Below are 8,186 nucleotides of genomic sequence, written 5' to 3' on the forward strand. Positions count from 1 at the left end.
TATCAAGGAGTGTCACTGCTCGATTGTATGATAAATGTAGGTTTTGTTTTATAAGAAACTGCCATATTATCTTCCAAAGCGGCTGTACCATTTTGCATTTCCACCAGCAACGAATGAGCGTTCCTGTTGCTCCACATCCTTGCCAGCCTGTGGTGCAGTCAGTGTTTTGAAGTTTAGGCATTCTAATGGGTATTTAGTGGTATCTCATTGTTGTTTAAACTTTCAATTCTATAACACTGTGTGATGTTGAACATCTTTTTATGTGCTTATTTGCTATCTGTATATCTTCTTTGGTATCTGTTAATGTTTTTTGCCCATTTTTAAAAATTCAGGGGACTTCTCTGGTGGTGCAGTGGTTAAGAATCCGCCTGCCAATGCAGGGGACACTGGTTCTATCCCTGGTCCAGGAAGATCCCACATGCCGTGGAGAAACTAATCCTGTGTGCCACAACTACAGAACTTGAGCTCTAGAGACTCTGAGCCACAACTACTGAGCCCACGTGCCACAACTACTGAAGCCCATGAGCCTAGAGCCCATGCTCTGCAACAAGAGAAGCCACTGCAATGAGAAGCCCACACATTGCAACAAAGAGTAGCCCCCACTCGCTGCAACTAGAGAAAGCTCGCATGCAGCAACAAAGACCCAACGCAGCCAAAAAAAAAATTAAAGAAAAAAATCAAGTAGTTCATTTCTTGTCATTGAGTTTTAAGAGTTCTTTGGATATTTTAGATAACAGTCCTTCATCGAGTGTGCTATTTGCAAATATTTTATCTCAGTCTGTGTCTTGTCTTCTCATTGTCTTGGCGGTGTCTTTAACAGATGGAAACATTTTAATTTTAATGAAGTTAAACTTATCAATTTTTTTTTCATGGATCATGCCTTTGGTATTGTATCTAAAAAATTATTATCAAGCTCAAGGTCATATAGATTTTTTCCTCTGTTATCTTCTAGGAGTTTTATAGTTTTTCATTCTACATTTGATCTATGATCTATTTTGAGTTAATTTTTTTTTTTTTTTTTTTTTGCGATATGTGGGCCTCTCACCATCGTGGCCTTTCCCGTTGCTGGACGCGCAAGCTCAGCGGCCATGGCTCACGGGCCCAGCCGCTCCGCGGCATGTGGTATCCTCCCGGACCGGGTCACGAACCCGTATCCCCTGCATCGGCAGGTGGACTCTCAACCACTGCGCCACCAGGGAGGCCCTTGAGTTAATTTTTGTGAAGGGTGTAAGGTCTGTATCTAGATTCCTTCCATGCATGTGGATGACCAGTTGTTCTAGTGCCTTTGGTGGAAAGACTGCCTTTGCTCCCTTGTCAAAAATAGATTGACTGTATGTGCATGGGTCTATTTCTGGCCTCTCTATTCTGTTTCATTGATCTATCTATCATTCTTTCACCAATATCACAGTGTCTAGATTATTGTAGCTTTATAGTAAGTCTTTGAGTCAGGTAGTATTAGCTCTTTGACTGTTTTTCTCATTCAATATAGTGTTGGCTATTCTGGATATTTGCTTTTAAACTTTAGAATCAGTTTGTCGATGTCCACAAAATAATTTACTGGAATTTCTACTGGGATTGCATTAAATCTAAAAATCAAGTTGAGAGGAAGTGACAGCTTAAAAATACTGAGCCTTCTTATCCATTACTGTGGAATTTATTTACCTTGTTTTTCTTTGTGATTTCTTTCATCAAAGTTTTGTTGTTTCCTCATATAGATCTTATATATATTTTGTAGATTTATACCTAAGTATTTATTTTGGTGGGGTGCTAATGTAAACAGTATTGTGTTTTTTGTTTTGTTTTGTTTTGTTTTTTTTGCGGTATGTGGGCCTCTCACTGCTGTGGCCTCCCCCATTGTGGAGCACAGGCTCCGGACGAGCAGGCTCAACGGCCATGGCTCATGGGCCCAGCCGCTCCACGGCATGTGGGATCTTCCCAGACCGGGGCACGAACCCGTATCCCCTGCATCGGCAGGCGGACTCTCAACCACTGCGCCACCAGGGAAGCCCCAGTATTGTGTTTTTAATTTCAAATCCTGAGATAATTGTTTTTATATAGGAAAGCTATTGGCTCTTGTATATTAAGCTTACACTCTTCAATCTTACTATAATTGATTAATACTTCCAGGTTTTCTTTTTTCTTTGTTGTTAATTCGTTGGAGTTCTCTATGTAGACAATCATGTCATGTGCTAACAAAGACAGTTTTATTTATGTCTTCCTTCCCAATCTCCGTATATTTTATTTCCTTCTCTTGTCTTATTATATTAGGAAAGTTTTCATGTAGGGTGTTGAAAAGGAGTGGTAAGGAGGGGCATCCTTGCTTTGTTCTTGATCTTAATGCACAAGCTTCTGTTTTCTCACCATTAAGTATTATGTTGGCTGTAGTGTTTTGTTCTGTTTGTTTGTTTGCTTGATTTTTTTGTTTGTTTCTTTGTGTTTTTGGTAGATGTTCTTTATCAAGTTGAGAAAGTTCCCTTCTCTTCCTAATTTGTTGAGTTTTGGTTTGTTTTTTGTTTTTTACAATAAATAGGTATTAAGCTTTGTCAAATGCTTTTTAATACATCTAACTGATACAATAATTTTATTTTTTATTTATCCCATTTCATTTTTTATTTATTTAATGTTACTTATTATATGAATTAATTTTTGAATTTTTTTTTTTTTTTGGCCACGCCACACAGCATGTGGGATCTTAGTTCCCCGACCAGGGATCAAACCCACACCCCTTGCAGGGGAAGTGTGGAGTCTTAACCACTGGACCACCAGGGAAATACCAATTTTGAATGTTGAACCAGCTTTACATACTTTTTATTTTTTTAGATGTTGGGGGTAGGAGTTTATTAATTAATTAATTTATTTTTGCTGTGTTGGGTCTTTGTTTCTCTACAAGGGCTTTCTCTAGTTGTGGCAGGCAGGGGCCTCTCTTCATCGCAGTGCGCGGGCCTCTCACTATCGTGGCCTCCCTTGTTGCAGAGCATAGGCTCCAGACACACAGGCTCAGTAGTTGTGGCTCATGGGACTAGTCGCTCTGCGGCATGTGGGATCCTCCCAGACCAGGGCTCGAACCTGTGTCCCCTGCATTAGCAGGCAGATTCTCAACCACTGCGCCACCAGGGAAGCCCCTAGCTTTACATACTTTTAACTAATCCCATTTGATTGTGGGATTTGGTTGTTCATATTGAGTATACATGTTGGATCTGATTTTCTAATGCTTAGATGAGGAGTTTTGAATCTATGTTCTTGAGAAATATTGGTCTGTAGTTTTCCTGTAATGTCTTTGCCTGGTTTGCGTATACAGTTTTTATTTTACACTGGATATTGCAGTTGATGCTACGAGGTTCAGCAAATGGAATTGTTTTATATAGATGTATACTATGATCTCTGACTTGACCTCTTAGAGTGACCACACTGCTTTGCTTGAGCAAGTTCTTCCAGGCAGAAGTGTGTGGGTAGTGTAGCAACCATATAGTGTCTTCCTCCACTCTGCTGCCTAGTTTTCAGCTTCTGAAAATAGTTGTTTTATATACTTTGTCCAGTGTTAGGGTTGTTTATAAAGAGAGGTTATTTCAATATCTGTTACTCTGTCATGGCCAGAATCAGGAGTCCGAGGCTTTATTTTAAGTCTTTTCTTGGCATTAAGTCTTGAGCCTTTGAATTACATTTTTTAAGACCAAATTAAAAATGCAAAAATTTTTTTTTTGAAGCCAAAACACTGCATGCTCATTTACTTAAATGTTTTGTAATACCTGGATCTTCAGCCCTTCCCTTTCTCCAAATCTGCAAATGTTAATTTAATCTGAGCTCTTCATCTCCAATGAAAAAATTTAAAAAACCAATCTAATGTCCAATATTAGTAAAACTGGATAAAACTATGTATGTATTTTTGCTGAAGTAGAAATAGCTAAAAATCTGGGGGTTCTTTTCAAAGATCAAGAAATCTCTAGTTATGGAAACACAAAACAAAACAAACCATCTTTACAAGGATATGATGCTTGATCACTGGTACTTTACTACTTAGATGTGCTTTTCTATGCTTATAGCCCACTTTATAATATGTTCATACAAGTATAATTTTAGAGAAAGATACAAATGTCATTTCAACTTTTTATCAGTGTTGGTAAAGAAGTTTCCAGAATGGTATGAAAATGGATCCAGGTGACAAGGTCTAGCCTCTCTTGTATGACATCATGATATGGCTGTGCTCATAATCTCTTCCCCTGAGTACAATTTCTGACATGGAACAGGAGAGGCACCTCCATTACACAGAAAATTACAGGCTTGGGTGAAAGCTGCACTTTGTATCATTCTTCGAGGAGACCTAGGTGAAGAACTTGTAGTTTTATTACTAATAAACACCCCCCCCCACCCCCCAAATTGCATGAATTGCTTGGACTCTATTTCAAATTTGTTTTTAAAACTGTACGCTGCTCCCCAATACTTATGGCAATAATTCAAAATAATGTGGTACTATACAATAAATAAAACCATTGTATGTTTACAGATCTTTTTTTTTTTTAATGGAGAAAGTCTTGCCTGTGCAGATAGCCGAGGGTCACCACTAGGAAGGCAATGAGTAAAGTGGAAATCCTGTGCTTACCTGCCCTGTGGCTCAGGCCAGCAAGGGTCAGTGAATGCCCCTTCATTTCCTCTTCTGTTCTCTGACCCCATCTGTTTGAAGAGCACCTTAGGGACGGTATCAATTTCCTTATGTTAGCAAAAACCACCCGGAAGGATCCATTTTCTCAAGCTATAATTCCCCACTGTCCTTTATGTGTAAGTCTGTGTGTTCACATGATTGTCATGTATACATCATAATTTCATTGGAACGAAAATTTCAATTTGTAAATATAAGTAAAGCAAAAATTCTGCTACTGCCACCCAGACAGAGGGCAGACACCTTTATAAGATGGTTTGTTCTGACAATCAGTATTTCCTTCATATCAATCTAGAATTATGACACTCTTGGGAGAAAATTGGTTATCACCAAAGTTGTTGCTGAAATGTGTCCTCGGTTTACCAGGTGTGAAATAGAAACGCAGAGACAAGAGCTTGGGGGGAAGTAGAAAAGAATAGTTTTATTGCTTTGCCAGGCAAAGGGGGCCATAGTGGGCTCATGCCCACAAGACTATGTGTCCTGACCTGAAGCGGGTAGTGAGGAGGTTTATAGCGTTTAAGGAGCAGGGCGTGGTCAGTTCGTGGACACTCTTCTGATTGGTCAGTGGTGGGGTAATCAGGAGTCAGCATCCTCAACCTTCTGGTTCCAACAGGTCTGGGGTCTCAGTGCTCGTGGGCAGCAGACAGTTAACTTCTCCCACCTGGAGGGGGTTTCAGTATCTGCAAAACAGCTCAAAGGATGTGGCTCAGAATATTCTCTATAGTCCTTGAGGAGGAACTAAAGGTCCTTGACTGTGTTTAATGGCTAAAGTATTGTTATTTTGTCTTGCTTGACTCTTTTCCTTTCTTTCTGCATTTTCTCATTCCTCTGATTAAATTTATTCTTTGACTAAAATTTTTCTACAGACAAAAGGCAGGTGGAGGACACGGGGTACGGGGGTCTATTCTGGGAAGGCCTCATAGGGTCCTGCTCAGTACAAGGTAAATGCAGAATCAGTGGGAGAACTTTCAGCAAAAATATTCACTACTTTCCAGGTCATAGGAAAACTAAAAAAAAGAAAAGAAATCTTTCTTATGTAGAAGAAAGTTTATGCACACATTTCTATGCTACAGTTTTTGAATACTTTAATTTTTGGATGTGTCATGAACACATGGGCTCGACTTTTTGAACCCATTCCTCTCATTCATTTTATCTCTCCAATTGTCCTTCTGTTGGAATATATTATACTCTATGTCAGGACCTTTGCACTTACTATGGGTGAAGAAGACGTGGCCTATATATACAATGGAATATTACTCAGCCATAAAAAGAAACGAAATTGAGTTATTAGTAGCTAGGTGGATGGACCAGGCATCTGTCATACAGAGTGAAGTAAGTCAGAAAGAGAAAAACAAGTACTGTATGCTAACACACATATATTGAATCAAAAAAAAAAAAAAAAACAAGGTTCTGATGAACCTAGGGGCAGGACAAGAATAAAGATGCAGACACAGAGCATGGACTTAAGGACACAGGGAGGGGGAAGGGTAAGCTGGGATGAAGTGAGAGAGCGGCATGGACATATATACACTACCAAATGTAAAATAGATAGCTAGTGGGAAACAGCTGCATAGCACAGGGAGATCAGCTCGGTGCTTTGTGACCACCTAGAGGGGTGGGATAAGGAGGGAGGGAGGGAGACACAAGAGGGAGGGGATATGGGGATATACGTATACATATAGCTGATTCACTTTGTTATACAGCAGAAACTAACGCACCATTGTAAAGCAGTTATACTCCAATAAAGATGTTAAAAAAAAAGTGTCAGCTTCTCTCTTTATTATCCTTGAAAGCTTAGTTCAAATGTCATTTCTGCAGGAAAGTATCTCCTGACCAGTCTCTCCCTTTACATTATCTTTAAAAACATGGTTTGCATTTTCTATTTATAGATTTGTGTTTTTATGTGATGAATTCCTGTTTCTACCATGGATTGTATGCTCCATGAGGGCTGAGACTTTGTATCTTTTGCTCACTATTTTATTCTTGGGAACTAGTGCAATGCATAACACAGAGTAGGCCCTCCATAGATGAATGCATTTCTAATGTTACAAATATTTAAAAATAAAGTTTCTCTTGCATTCATAATTCCTTAAGTAAACTGGGTCTTTATTTCCTCTTTCTTTCTTTTTTATTCCCCCGTCTTGGTTCCTCCTCTTATTCTTTTCTTCCATTCTCTGACTTCCATAGAAGACTCTGAGTTGGACTTCTCAAAAGGTAGGAGATGGGGATATCTTAAAAAGTAGGTCTTGTTTATAGAGACAAAAAATTTGTTAGGTTTAATTCCACCTTAAACTACTCCAGCAGAAAACTTCAAGAACTAGACTCTAAGATCTAGAATGCAGATGCATATTTCTTCACAAATGTATAGTCATTTTCTAGGACAGTGCCTGGCAGGTAACACTAGGGGTTCACCACGTATTTGTTAAATGAATAAAACAATGAAATAGGCAGAAGAATGCTAACATTGAACCACTGTGCTCTCACTGGCTTATAAAATTTACTCTTTTAGTTAACTCCTTTAATAAAAATTAGCTGTAACCTTTTGCCAGAAATCTTTGAATTGTACTAGTGGGTGTAAAAAATCAGATGACTTCCTGCAACTTCAGCAGCTGCCATGCCCAGAAACTTATTGCTCTGAAAAGTTTCCAGTAAGTTATATGAAAATATTTGACACTAAATGCTTCGAACACAGCTACGTTTCTAACAGTTAGCTGTTTCATCATATTAGAAGACAAGGCATCTTAAAGGCTCAAAATTGTAGCAATGTTCCCCAATCTATTTAATCTCTGGATAGTTCATGCAGTTATCATGGTGGGATACATTTCTATGTTATTTTCCATCTTCCTTTATCTGTATAAAGAACTTCTAAAGGGTAGAACTTATGTTTTAAAAATGAGTAATGGAGGTTTCCCTGGTGGCTCAGTGGTTGAGAGTCCGCCTGCCGATGCAGGCGACATGGGTTCGTGCCCTGGTCCGGGAGGATCCCACATGCCGCAGAGCGGCTGGGCCCGTGAGCCGTGGCCGCTGAGCCTGCGCGTCCGGAGCCTGTGCTCCGCAACGGGAGAGGCCCACATACTGCAAAAAGAAAAAAAAAAAAGAGTAATGAACATATGCATCCCTAATGCTATTACTTATTTAGTAATTTCTTCACCAGCTTAGATTGAAATGTTAAGCTTTAGTAATGTAGCAGCAGTAATTATTTGTGTTGGCCAGGAAGTGCACAGTTCATGGGGAATACTGAATCACTTGAAAAGTTGGATTGGCCAATCTTTCTAGAAATCTGCTTCAACGGAGATACCAAGTCATTCTTTGCAGTTGACGTATATTTGTTGAGGATGTTGTAGCAGGTGATAATCGCTTGAATAGGGCACCTAGTCACAAAACCCTTCTCCAGTAGGAAAGAATGTGGACACTTGGTTAGAAAACAGTAGGCAATCTTTGTCTTGTAAAGTAATTAAAAAATTTTTTTTTCATTTTCTTCAATACGGACTTTTTGTTTTTAATGAACAATCTTTGTTATTTCAGAGCGGTT

The sequence above is a fragment of the Lipotes vexillifer genome, unplaced genomic scaffold (assembly GCF_000442215.2).
Source record: "Lipotes vexillifer unplaced genomic scaffold, Lipotes_vexillifer_v1.1 scaffold777, whole genome shotgun sequence".
Classification (NCBI taxonomy): domain Eukaryota; kingdom Metazoa; phylum Chordata; class Mammalia; order Artiodactyla; family Lipotidae; genus Lipotes; species Lipotes vexillifer.